Source organism: Triticum dicoccoides, chromosome 1B (genome assembly GCF_002162155.2).
Source record: "Triticum dicoccoides isolate Atlit2015 ecotype Zavitan chromosome 1B, WEW_v2.0, whole genome shotgun sequence".
NCBI classification, from domain to species: Eukaryota; Viridiplantae; Streptophyta; class Magnoliopsida; order Poales; family Poaceae; genus Triticum; species Triticum dicoccoides.
In genome coordinates this window covers 85,426,771-85,440,917 of record NC_041381.1, presented here as the reverse complement: position 1 = coordinate 85,440,917, position 14,147 = coordinate 85,426,771, and the positions used below count along the sequence as shown (strand labels likewise).

At 50.3% G+C, this 14,147-nt stretch overlaps 1 pseudogene; it reads right to left on the bottom strand.

The window, feature by feature from the left end:
• Nucleotides 1-4,929: 4,929 nt before the first annotated feature.
• Nucleotides 4,930-12,454, bottom strand: LOC119350175 (annotated as a pseudogene).
• Between the last annotated feature and the right edge of the window lie 1,693 nt (nucleotides 12,455-14,147).

Sequence of the window (14,147 nt, the reverse complement as noted above, 5' to 3'; positions counted from 1 at the left end):
GAGGGAGATGAGTTTCTGATGGGTACTTGGTATGTCTTGACTTGAGCGAAGACCTCCCCGGCAATGGCGCCAGAAATCCTTCTTGCTACGTCTTGAGCTTGCGTTGGTTTTTCTTGAAGAGGAAAGGGTGATGCAGCAATAGTAGCGTAAGTATTTCCCTCAGTTTTTGAGAACCAAGGTGTCAATCCAGTAGGAGGCTCCTCAAAAGTCCCACGCACCTACACAAACAAACAAGAACTCGCAACCAACGCTATAAAGGGGTTGTCAATCCCTTCACGGCCACTTGCAAAAGTGAGATCTGATAGAGATAATAAGATAAGATAAATATATTTTTGATATTTGTATGATATAGATTGGAAAAGTAAAGATGCAAATAAAAGTAGATTGAAAGCTTATGTGATAAAAGATAGACCCGGGGGCCATAGGTTTAACTAATGGCTTCTCTCAAGATAGCATAAGTATTACGGTGGGTGAACAAATTACTGTCGGGCAATCGATAGAAAAGCGAATAGTTATGAGATTATCTAGGCATGATCATGTATATAGGCATCACGTCCGTGACAAGTAGACCGACTCCTGCCTGCATCTACTACTATTACTCCACACATCGACCGCTATCCAGCATGCATCTAGAGTATTAAGTTCATAAAGAACAGAGTAATGCATTAAGAAAGATGACATGATGTAGAGGGATAAACTCATGCAATATGATATAAACCCCATCTTTCTATCCTCGATGGCAACAATACAATACGTGCCTTGCTGCCCCTGCTGTCACTGGGAAAGGACACCGCAAGATTGAACCCAAAGCTAAGCCCTTCTCCCATTGCAAGAAAGATCAATCTAGTAGGCCAAACCAAACTGATATTTCGAAGAGACTTGCAAAGATAACTTAATCACACATAAAAGAATTTAGAGGAGATTCAAATATTTCTCATAGATAAACTTGGTCATAAACCCACAATTCATCGGATCTCGATAAACACACCGCAAAAAGAGTTACATCGAATAGATCTCCAAGAAGATCGAGGAGAACTTGTTATTGAGATCCAAAGAGAGAGAAGAAGTCATCTAGCTAATAACTATGGACCCGAAGGTCTGTGATAAACTATTCACAACTCATCAGAGAGGCTATAGTGTTGATGTAGAAGCCCTCCGTGGTTGATTCCCCCTTCGGCGGAGCGCTGGTGAATGCTCCAAGATGGGATCTCGTGGATACAGAAGGTTGCGGTGGTGGAAATGGTTTTTCGTTGTCGCCTCTGATGTTCTCGGGGTACGTGGGTATATATAGCAGGAAGAAGTAGGTCGGTGGACGCCCGAGGGGCCCACGAGATAGGGGGGGCGCGCCCAGTAGGGGGGGGCGCCATCCACCCTCGTGGCCTCCTTGATTGCTTCTTGACTTGCACTCCATGTCCTCTGGATCACATTTGTTCCAAAAAGATCACCCCCGAAGGTTTTATTCCATTTGGACTCCGTTTGATATTCCTTTTCTTCGAAACACTGAAATAGGCAAAAAAACAGCAATACGGGTTGGGCCTCCGGTTAGTAGGTTAGTCCCAAAAATGATATAAAAGTTTAAAGTAAAGCCCATAAACATCCAAAACAGGTAATATAATAGTATGGAACAATCAAAAATTATAGATACCTTGGAGACGTATGAAGAACATGCATAGCCAGCATCTCCAAGGTAGAACTTGCCATCAGGGATGTTGATGCCATCATGAAGACTCATGCTGTCACTGAGAATGTTAGGATCATGTGTTGATCCTTCCTAGCCAGCCAAACTTGTCGGGTCTGGCAATGCAGTCACGGAGATGTCTAGGGAGAACGTGGGCTGCGGTGCTCAAACTTGTCGTCGCCGGAGGCTCTGGATGTTGGGGCTACGGAGCCATTGAGGGAGCTCACAGAGAATGAAATGTTAGCAAGACGTGAGTATTTTGTGAAGCTGAATGATCTAGAAATCAGAATAAGCTTTTATCTTTCCATTGGTAAACAATTTTTCCAGTGAAATCAAAGATAATACCACAACTTTCTATGGGAAGAAGTGCACTTATACTTATTCTCTGAATTCTGCAGTAGAGGACACAGTAAAGCAAACATAGGGATTTGCTTGAATTAAGTTTAATTGGACCTAAGAAGAGATCCTTACATCTAATTATTGATGGACGGTAAAAAAAAGAGGTTTACATGCACTTTTACTGAGCTTGGTAGCAAAAGCACCAGCTTAATGTGACACATGCATGCGTCTTGCTGCAGGTTAAGTTTTAAAGTTCAATGATTTACGTGCGGCTAGTTTTCTTGTTGGCTTCTTGCCTCTTAAATGTAGAGGCAGTGGTATATGGTGAACATACACAATGTTATATGGTACAAATGCAAGGCGTCTAAATTAGCTACACAGATGGTTTCTTATCATGACTAGGGAATCTTGTCATCTAATAGTAGAATTTTGAGGCCTAAATTAAGGTTCGTGCCACTTTTACTAATATTGTAGGGTAGTAGTCCTATGATTTTTGTACGCATTTATATTTTTTGGATTAGACAACCTTTGCACTCATCATGGTTTTTAAGGCGACCTAAGACGAGGAACCACCGCTCTGACGCCTAGGCTCCTAAAATGGGCATAATTGCCGCCTATGCATCCAAGAAAAGACACCACCACTAGAGCATGGACCCATGCGTTGCTACGGAACAAAAAAAGATTACTCCCTGTGTCCCATAATATAAGAATGAAACTGAGTAGTATCACACATCCTTTTCCTATTCCTTGCCCTATCCGATCCTTATCGACGATTTTTGTTGATATGTGGAAATAGAGAAAAGAGAGCAAATATTACATAATCGGTTTTAGTGTTATGCTAATTTCCAACATTAGGTCAAGTGGTGTATATATTGTACTACCCTTATTTTATATATGTAATTTTTTGTGTGAGTTGCATACTATTTCTTTTTAATGAAAATTGATGCTATTTTTCTCTAAGTTGTTATTCAAAAATTTATATATCAAATAAAGTTTTGTTATCAAATTTAGCTGCCAGTTTCTTAGAAGATTATTGAAAATAACAATTTCTCATGAATAGATTGAACCTCCATAAGAAGATAACGTAAGATCGGAGTTGTAACAATCCGAGACCAATTTTGTCCTCATTATAATTTTTATTGTATTTTACATTTCATCATGATTGAATATTCACACCAAATTAAAACTATGGACATTTTTGGAAAATCATTTGAGCTTTCCTTGTATTTTATTTAATTGCTTTTCCAATTTCTATTCCAACCTTCTCCAAAATCCTTTGCATTTTCGCGCTGGATTGGTTGTGGCCTCACGCCATCTCGGCTGGCCGCCGCCGCCCTTTTTCATCCGCATCGGACTGCCTACCTCCTCCTCTGGCCATCTCCGCCCTCTGCGTCGCTCCGGGAGTTCCGCGAGCTGTGCGTCTCCGCTTCCTGTCCCCGGCGACGCCATCTCGGGCGGCCGCTGAAGCCCTTTGCCGTTCGCGCCGAACTGCCTCCCTTCTCCGGGAATCTCCATCCCTTCTCTTTTTCTCTTGACTCGTACTGTGTTTGTTGATCCAAGAGGCTAGTTGTTGATATTACATGCAATTTGCGTAGGTATATAAATTAGTAGGATTTCACGAAAGCAATCGAGGTGGGATTATTATTGTGAGTAACGTGTGAAAATCAGTTTTTTTTTAGTTGAAGTTTGAAAATCAGGTAAGGTGCCTAAACATGCGTGCAGGCCGAAATGTGCGTGTAGGCCCATTGAGAGGATATGGATGTGGACCGATTGGATGGACAAAAAATTTAGTATCACCTCGCAATTGGACGGACCGTCGATCAAAACTAAGGAAAAAACATCTAATGCGGGACGAAACCAAAAATATCACCTTGGTTTAATAGTAGGTATAGGTATAGATATAGATATAGATATAGATATAGATATAGATATTCCAGTTGCCAACAATACGTCGATTAGATCAGTTGGACATTGCATCGTCGGGCGTCGAGTGTGCTTTGGCGTGACTTCGTCGGACGTTGGGTGAAGCGGCTGAAGGTGGCTTTTCTTGCGGATGTCTACTCGCGTGTGGTGTGTTCAAGTCGTTAGGTTGCCAACTTCTAATTGTTTGGTGGGTACTGTATAATGGGTTGGTGTGTCTAGATTGAGGTGGCCGAGACAGTGTTTTTTTCCGAGAATACGCAAAATGCGTACCATAGCTTTATAGAAGGAGAGAATAACAATTACAAGACAACTAACACTCGCTACGAACAACAAGCGTAGCACTAAATCCACATCCGACTAGTCCAAAGACAGCCACCAACGACAACACAACTACAAAGCAAAAGAGCCTGCCCAACACCGAAAACCTCGCCGCGTCTCGACCGACATCGGTCACCACCGAAGAGCAGCAACTTCCGTGAAGCATCTCTTGTCGATGCACCATCCTTCCTTGATGCCTAAAGGAGATGGCAAGAGGATGGCAGGACTCGATCTGACCCGAGGGAGGCGCCATCTTGAAGTCACCGTGAAGACAGTACATAGCGCCGTAGAGAGCGATTATGGGCAGCGGCAAACACCGGAGGAGCGCAACATGGAACAAGCATGTCTCCTGGCACGATGCACCCAACAGAGGGACGACGTTGAAGACGCCGCCATCATGCCGATCCAGCACCGGATCAAGGCTTTCGCCCGAAGACAATTGCCATCACCAAGCGAGTGAGGAAGATGGCGACACACTCGGTGATGCCTCCAAGGAGGGAAGCGACACCCACGGGTGCCATCGCCGTGGCTCGGTCACCACCGGACAGGATTTTCATCCGTAATGTCACGCATCTCCGCACCTCCAGGTGTAGGCAGTACCAACCATGAAGTCTCGCACCGCTGTCACCGCAGCAACTTGCCATCGAAGCCGTGCAGCCAAGGTCCTCGGGTCAACATAGATAGCAGACCCGAAGAGTCTCACCACCAACCCAGGGATCCAACCAGAACTGGGTACCTTCCACAACCTATGCAGAAGGAAAGCCCAAGATGAATATCCTCCTTAATCTGCTGGATGGATTTTTCAAAACTAGGAACCACTCGAGCGAGAGTATGTCATGGGAGACTGGCCAAAAAGGTATTTTGCCAGGATTTGCTGCAGCCAGAGTCCACCTTCTCCCTCGCCCCATAATCTTAAGTAGGTGTAGCAAAGCTCGTTTGAAAGCTGAAAATTTTCAGTGAGAAAATGCTACATCTATGTAAAGCTACTAACATAACCTACGTAATTACCTTCCGCACTAACTAAACTATCCTCTGATTTCAAGGTTGAGTGCCCGAATTACTAAGGGCTTGCTACACCTACGAAGGGTTCTTTTTTCGAGAGTACGCCAAAGGCGTACCTTATCTTTATAGAAGGGAAGAAAGAGTTTTACAAGACACCGTGATCAGGCAAGAAGCCTACACTGACTCCGACTCCTAGGAACAACAAAAGCCTACTCTCTCACGAAATGATCTAACCCCTCAACTCCTATGCCTGCCCTCTTCCAAAGCTTGATCTCTTCGTGGATGAGATGAACAAGGTTGTTCTCCGAGCGCACGTGATCGTTGTGGTTGAAGACCCGAGCGTTCCTCTGCTTCCATAGATGCCACGCGGTCAAGATGACAAGCGAGTCGAAACCTCTCTTGAGCTTTCCATGGAAGGGTTTCCTCACCTTGTCCCACCACTCCATGAAAGTATCCTCAGGGGTTGGAATTTGAATGTTGATTTGAAGCGACTGGAAGCAACCACTCCAGACTTGCCTCGCACAGACGCATCTAGCGAGGATGTGATCAGTTGTATCCTCCTCTTGGCAACAAGTGTAGCAAACTGAGGTCGTATCCTGGAGACCATGCCTCGCACGTCGGTCAGAAGTCCATAACCTATATTGAGAAGCAAGCCACGCAAAGATTTTGCACTCGAGAGGCGCCCAACTCTTCCATATGCATTGGGCGGCAGCGAACCAGGTCATGCCCTGGCAAAGCATATTGTAAGTGGATCTGGCGCTATATGAACCCGAGGCACTCCATGGCCAGTAGAACACGTCGCCGTCCATCACATTCCTTTGGATCGTCGCCAAAGCCTGCTGCAAGTGGATGAGCTGCATGTGAGCCGTGAAGGATAGCTCACCCGATATGTCATTGATCCAAGAGTCCCCGACGAGCGCCTCCCGGACCGTTCTCTTTCTCTTTGTCAGCTTGTCCACCATGTCGGCGATCAAAGGGGCGATATCTTTCGTTGCAAACCCGTGAATCCATCTGTCCGTCCAGAAGAAGATCTTGCTGCCCTCTCCAACCTTAATGTGCACTAGACTGTCGAACACCGCCTTGGCCTCCTTGTCCACCATGAGATGCAACCCTTGCCAAGGCCTCAGGGGGTCTGTCCTACTGAGCCACTCCCACTGCACGCGCATGGCCAAGCCTTGGGTCCTCAGATTCTTGACTCCCAACCCACCGAAAGGCTTAGGTCTGCAGATGGTGTGCCAAGCAACCAAGCACTGCCCGCCGTTTACCTCCTCCTTCCCAGCCCAGAAGAACGCACGCATCCATTTATCCACTTCTTCGAGGACCCAATTGGGCGCTTTCATGACTAGCAGATGATGAATGGGGCGGGCCGCAATGACGCTATTGACGAGCACAAGTCTCCCGGGTCTCTGAATCATGCCACGCTGCCAAGCTGGGAGGAAGTTCTTGACCTGGTCCAGCATTGGCTGCCATTGCGCCTTGGAGAGCTTGTGGATGCTTAGTTGCAGCCCTAAGTACTTGCAAGGGAACTGCCCAATTTGACAGTTGAACAGCTGCTATACTCTTTCCTGATCTCCTTGTTGCCCTCGGATCAAAGTTGCCGAAGTCTTACGATATTTTACTCGAAGGCCGGAGGCGTGCCCAAAGAGATGTAGAGCTTCTTTAATGCATATGAGATCCGGCTCCGTGGGGCGCACGAAAAGCGCGACATCGTCGGCGAAAAGAGAGAGCCTCTGGCTTGCCATCACACCGTTGAAGGAGGACAAAACCCCCACAGCAGCAGCCTTACACAAGAGGGCCGAGAGGACGTCCATCGCCATGACAAAGAGAAGCGGCGAGCTGGGGTCTCCTTGGCGCAGTCCGCGAGCGTGATCAAGCCTCCGACCTTGATTCCCATTGACAATGACTCTAGAGGACGCGGACTGGAGCAAGATCGCCACCCACTTCCTGAAATTGTCTCCGAACCCCTTTGCTCTCAGAACTTCAAACAGGAATGGCCAAGAAATGGTGTCGAATGCCCGCGAAATATCAAGTTTTAGGAAGACGGTGGATGTCTTGCGGATGTGCATCTTCCTCGCCATTTGCTTCACTAAGAGGAAATTATCATGTAAACTTCTCCCACAAATGAAAGCGGACTGGTTCGCGTTGACAAGTTCAGGGAGTCTCTTCCTCATTCTCACAGCCAAAATTTTGGAGAAGAGCTTGCCGAAGCTATGGGGCAAGCTGATCGGGCGGTAATCACCCACCTCCTCCGCGTCACTGCGCTTAGGGATGAGAACCATTAGAGCTTTGTTAAGTTTCGTGAAGCCCCTGCCATCTCCCACAAACACCTACGAAGGGTTATTACGTTCTTTACGTAATTGCTAATCTGGCAGCTTCTAATTTTTTATTTGTGGGCCGCACGGGCCCACCCTAGAATAAGGGGGGGGAGGGGTTGATTTGTGTTTTTAAAAATTACTTAGGGTACATAGCACCTCTTCGTAAGCACTGGCGGAGCTTCGGCAAGGCCGAGTGAGCCGTGGCCCGCCCATGGCCAGAGCAAAATAATAATTTATATGAAGGCATGAAGCCCAACCCACAAACGATGACCGACACAAATACACCAATATGACACGCATCATCCTCGCTCGCACGTGTAGCACTCGTTCCTCTAGCGCAGCCGCGCCGGGCACCATGCTCCCGCTCTACTCTCACCTCATTCGGGCGGGCCTCCACTCCTTCCTCAAGTCGCTTGCCCTCTCCCCCGCCGCCCCCGGCACGCGCCGCCTCGCGCTGGCCATCCACGCCCACGCCCAGCCGTCAGGCTCGGCCTCGCGGGGTTCCTCGTCGTGAACAACACGCAAAACCCGCTTCTACGCGGGCCTGCTCGGCCGCCTGTTTGACGAGCACCTTCTGTTGCACACCTCGGCTGCCGTGGACGCCTCCACGTTCAACATGCTCAATCGCTCATCACAACGCACGTGAGGGCTGGTGTGAGTCGCCGACGCTTGCTCGCTCTTTGACGAAATGCCAGCGAGGAATGTTGTGTCTTGGAGCGCCATGGTGAATTCGTACGTGCAGGCTGGGGACGGGAGGGAGATGCTGGGGTGTTCTTGGATGCATGCTAAAGGTGTCCGCCTGGACGACATGCTTCTTGTTGTAGCGCTCGCCGCTTAGATGGGAGCTCTCTGGCCCGCGCAACTTTTTTTTGGTAGCTCCGCCACCGTTCGTAGGTGTAGCATTTTCGAATTACTAACCAATATAAGACTGCCAAATCAGAATATACATAAGATACGTACGAACCATTTTTTTTGAAACTAGGCAAAAGATTTGCCATTTTCATTGATTAAGAGAGAAGTTTTAGAGGTTAAGGCCAAAGGCCGAATTGCAACAATCACTCTCGCGGTATTATGCTATTCAAATGTCTTGCTCCCGCAATGCTCCAAAGTAAGGTCTCCTTTTTAATCCTAGCAACGACGACTCCCACCGGAACGGCATTATTATAAACGATTCGTGCATTCCTCTCTTTACATAACTCCCAAGAGATTAGCAGCATCAAGGAAGCAAGCGGCCTTCGCGATTGGGTCTTCTTGTTAGCATTGTGGCTCCACCACTCTTTAACGGAAGTCGCGTCACTCCAATCGAAAGGATGCACATCACGGAGACCAAGCCAATCTTTGATCATAGGCGTAGCTTTACTATTTTCAGTGTCATTTCTCAAAATGACAAAATATACAAGTGCAATTAACCAATATTTTTTCAATAAAGAATTACTAACCAATATAAGAGTGCCAAATCAGAATATACCTAAGATGCGTAAGAACCATTACGTAGGCATAGCTTTACCATTTTCAGTATCATTTCTGAAAGTTGACAAAAAAATAAAATGACATTTTTGCAATTAAGCAAAAGAAGAAGAAAAACTGTCTCGGTACAAATACTAGCATTGTCCAAATCATCACACCTGCAGAATTGTAAGGTCGCCAATGCTGATGGCAGCGAATGGCCTATCCAAGGTAGACCGCCGTTGAGCAGAGAGCTCCTGTGCGACGGTGCGCATGGTCGGCCTGGCATCAGGGTTCGTCCGAACGCACGACAAGGCCACAACAAAGAGGAAGACCAGCTGCCCAGCCAATTTCCCGGCAGGAAGGTCCAGCCTCTGGTCCACCACGTCCTTGAGCAGCAGGAGCGCCGACTCGCCCATACCACGCGCCTCGTCCAAGCTGTACAAGGAGCTTATGAGCTCGCCGGGGAACTTGCCCGTCAGGATCTCCATGGCCACGACGCCGAAGCTGTACACGTCGCATTTGGTCGTCACCCTCAAGTACGCGAGCTCTGCGGCAAGAAACACGCCGACAAATGTGAGATTGCGGGCAGCTAGAATGGCGTCATGCGTGTAGGAAAAGGTGTGTATGGTTGGTACGCACCTGGTGCCATGTAGCCGTAGGAGCCAGCCATGCTGGTGCAGTTGGAGCGCCCGGGCGCGAGAAATCTGGCCGTGCCGAAGTCCGACAGCCGGGTCTCGTACTCGGCGTCCAGCAGGACGTTGTTGATGGACACGTCGCGGTGGATCATCGGCGGCGAGCAGTCGTGGTGCAGGTAGGCCAGCGCGTGCGCCAGTCCCCTGATTGCGCGCACCCTTGCCGGCCAGTCGAACCTTTCGCAGCTGCCTCCGTACAGCACCTTGGTGAGGCTGCCCCTCTCGACGCGCTCATAGACCAGGTACATGCACCCACTGGAGGCGCAGAACCCGTGGAGCTTGACGATGTTCCTGTGCCGGACGTGCGTCAGGGCCCTCACCTCGTTCTCGAAGCTCTTCTCACTGATGCCCCTAAACGCGTCGTCTGTCTCCGACGCATCGAGCTTCTTCACGGCGAGGCAGTGGCCGCCTGGAAGGTCGGCCTGGTACACTCTCCCGAAGCTGCCTTTGCCTATGCAGTGGGCCTCGTTGAAGTGCTCTGTCGCGGCCAGGATGTCACCGAAGGAGAACTCCACATCCTTGCCCCATATCGAAGCCTGCAGAGCCATTACGCTGCCGTCTCTCGCCGTTGTGTTGGTCTCGGGCGTATCTTCGCCGGTTCGTCTCTTCCTGCGGACCACCAAGCATGCCATGGCAGCGACTGAGACCAGCAGCGCAGCGGCAACAGCCAGCGCTATGACAAGGTTCAGCCTTGCCTTGTGCCGCCGAGAACCACCGCTGTCAGAATTCAAGTTGCAGGTATTCAGGCCAGCCACGTCGCCGCATAGACCCGGGTTGCCACTGAGGTCCAACTTCTCCAGCGAGCTCATCTTGCCGAACAGAGCTGGAACCTCGCCGGTGAGACTGTTGCCGCTCAGGTTCAGGTACCAAATGGAGCTCAGCTTTGTCAGCTCCGCCGGTACGCCTCCGTGGAGATCATTTTGGGACAGGTCCAGCAGTAGCATCTTGGCGATGTTTCCTAGTGTCACAGGGATTCCGCCAGACAACATGTTGTGACCAAGATTCAGCTTGAGCAGTGCTAATTTTCCGAGCTCGGGCGGGATCGTGCCGGTGAGACGGTTGGATGCCAGGCTCAGATCTCGCAATGCAGCCATGGCACGGTAACCAGGAGGAATTGTTCCGCTGATTTTGTTGCCATCCAAGTGCAGGTATGAGAGGCTCCTGAACTGAGCCCAGTGCTCTGGGAGCTCGTCTTCAAACAGGTTCCTGGACAGGTCAATGTAGTACAGGTCCGGCAGCTGCGATCCGAGGATCCCTGACAAATTTCCGGACAGCCGGTTGCCTGCCATGCGGAAGCGCTCGAGCTTCTTAAAGTTGCTGTAGCAGGCGGGCACGTCTCCGGTGAGGTTGTTGTTGTCCAAGGCGATAAACCGGAGGCGCGGCGCGCTCTTGCACAGCCCCGGAGGCAGCCCACCGGAGAACCTGTTGTCTGACATGCTGACCATGGAGAACAAGCCGTTCCCGCCAAGACCTGGCGGGATGGCGCCGGAGAAGAGGTTTTCGAAGGCGATCAGGCCACGGAGGTTTGGCAAGCGGGCGAGCTCGGCCGGAAACTCGCCCTCGAGCATGTTGGTGCTTATGGAAAGCCTCTGGAGCGCCGTCATGTCCCCGAACTCGGCCGGCAACCGGCCGGTGAGCTTGTTGTCATACAGCCGAAGAACCTCTAATCTGGTGAGGTTGCCCATGGTCCGTGGGATCGTGCCGGAGAGTTCATTCTCGGAGAGGTCCAACAGCTTCAGGTCTGTCAGCCTTCCGATGACCGACGGGATCGGGCCGGAGAGGTTGTTGGTCGCCAGGGAGAGGAACTCCAGCCTCAACGCCATCCCGATCTCCGTGGGGATCTCGCCGTTGAAACGGTTTCTGTCAGCCTGGAACACCATGAGATGTGTCCAGGCCGTGAAGTAGTCCGGCAAGATCGTCCCAGTGAGCATGTTCTTGGACACGTTGAACTCCTGTATTTTCGTCAGCTTGGCCAACGACACCGGCAGCTTCCCAGAGAGCTTGTTCCCGGCGAGGCCGACGACGGTAAGGTTGGTGCAGCCGCTGAGCTCCATCGGAATGGTTGAATCCAGCAGAGCGAGGCTGACATTGATGCGCTCCAGCGAACGGAGGTTACCGAGAGAGGCGGGGATGGCGCCGCCCAGCGGGTTGCTGTGCAGCTCGAGCGCTGTTAACCCTGAGATGGAACCGAGCACCGGCGGTATGCCTCCGGAAAGCCTGTTGGAGCCGAGAATAAGGCTCTGAAGCTTGGTCAACTTGGCGAGGGACGGCGGTATCTCCCCCACAAGCTGGTTTGACGAAAGGTTGAGGTGCTCGAGGTTGGGCATGTACACCGGCAGCATCGTCGGGATCGGACCCGAGAAGCTGTTGTTGGACAAATCTACAGACCTGAGGCCGAGGAGTGGCGCGGACACGTTCGACGGGAACGATCCCGTCAGCGAGTTGAAGCTGAGGTTGAGGCTGCCGAGGCTGGGCAGCGACGAGAGGTCCAGGGCGTCCAGCGTGCCCGCGAGGCCGGCGCCGGACACGTCGACGCTCACGACCCGGCCAAGGACGTCGCACGACACGCCGCGCCACGAGCACGCCGCGGAGGTGGAGTTGGCGGCGGCCTCCCGGTCCCACGAGGCGAGAGCCGCGAGACGTGGCAGGCTGCTCTTCCATTCCACGAGCGCCTCGGCTTCGCCCGGCGCGGAGCTCGCGCCGCGCGGTTGCGAGGACGACATGAGTAGGAAGAGAAGGAGCGCGCCCCACCATGCGGCGGCGCGCCCGGACGCTTGTCCTTCCACTGGTGGAAAAACAGGCTTCCGTCCAGCCCCATAAGTCGCGAAGCTGTAGGAACCACGACTAATGGGACCTTTAGTCGCGGTTCTGGAGGTGAACCGCGACCAAAGGCCTGGGCCCAGGGCGCTCGGTGGCCAGCTGGCGCACGTGAGGGTCTTTAGTCGCGGTTGGCCAGGACAACCGCGACTAAAGGCCTTCGGGCACCTTTAGTCACGGTTTGCCAGGCCAACCGCAACTAAAGCCCCTCCCCTATATATACCCATCCAGCAGCCAACACTTAGCCATTTGGAGCCATTCTCTTCACAAGTGGGTGTAGATTTGCTTTTGGTTCCTCTTATGCACATAAGGTGTTTGATGAAATGCTCCAAGAGCATGAAACAAACATGACATGAAGTGTTGGAGCCACACTCCTCGATCGCGGTTAGCAACTTGATGAACCTTTGATGTGTCATTGATAAAATATGCATGTGTGCAGTTCATTGTTTAATTTATATTGTTTGTAGCTAGTTAGTTTAACAAATGCATGATGGTTAATTATATATTTTATATTATAATAATGCAGATGAATCGGCAATGGATGTACGGTAACCGACTCTCCGGCGAGTTCACTACGGGTTTGAAAGATTTCCTCGTAGTGGCTAATGCGAACAAGCAGGGGGGTTTTGTTATCTGTCCATGTGTTATCTGTAAGAATCAGAAGGGTTACTCTTCCTCAAGAGATGTTCACATGCATCTGCTTCGGCACGGTTTCATGCCAAGCTATAATTGTTGGACCAAGCATGGAGAAAGAGGGGTTATAATGGAAGAAGATGAAGAAGGGGATGATTTCATCGATGAAAGCTATCTTGCTCATTTCGGTGATACTTTCATGGAGGATGCTGAAGGTGAAGGGGAAGGTGAAGAAGAGGCACGTGATGATCCCGTTGATGATCTTGGTCGGACCATTGCTGATGCACGGAGACGCTGCGAAACTGAAAAGGAGAGGGAGAATTTGGATCGCATGTTAGAGGATCACAGAAAGGCGCTGTACCCCGGATGCGATGATGGTCTGAAAAAGCTGGGCTGCACACTGGATTTGCTGAAATGGAAGGCAGAGGCAGGTGTAGCTGACTCGGCATTTGAAAACTTGCTGAAAATGTTGAAGAATATGTTTCCAAAGGATAACGAGTTGCCCGCCAGTACGTGCGAAGCAAAGAAGGTTGTCTGCCCTCTAGGTTTAGAGGTTCTGAAGATACATGCATGCATCAACGACTGCATCCTCTACCGCGGTGAATACGAGAATTTGAATGAATGCCCGGTATGCACTGCATTGCGTTATAAGATCAGAGGCGATGACCCTGGTGATGATGTTGAGGGCCAGAAACCCAGGAAGAGGGTTCCCGCCAAGGTGATGTGGTATGCTCCTATAATACCACGGTTGAAACGTCTGTTCAGGAACAAAGAGCATGCCAAGTTGTTGCGATGGCACAAAGAGGACCGTAAGTCGGACGGGGAGTTGAGACACACCGCAGATGGAACGCAATGGAGAAAGATCGACAGATGGTTCAAAGATTTTGCAGCTGACGCAAGGAACATAAGATTTGCTCTAAGTACGGATGGCATGAATCCTTTTGGCGAGCAGAGCTCCAGCCATAGCACCTGGCCCGTGAC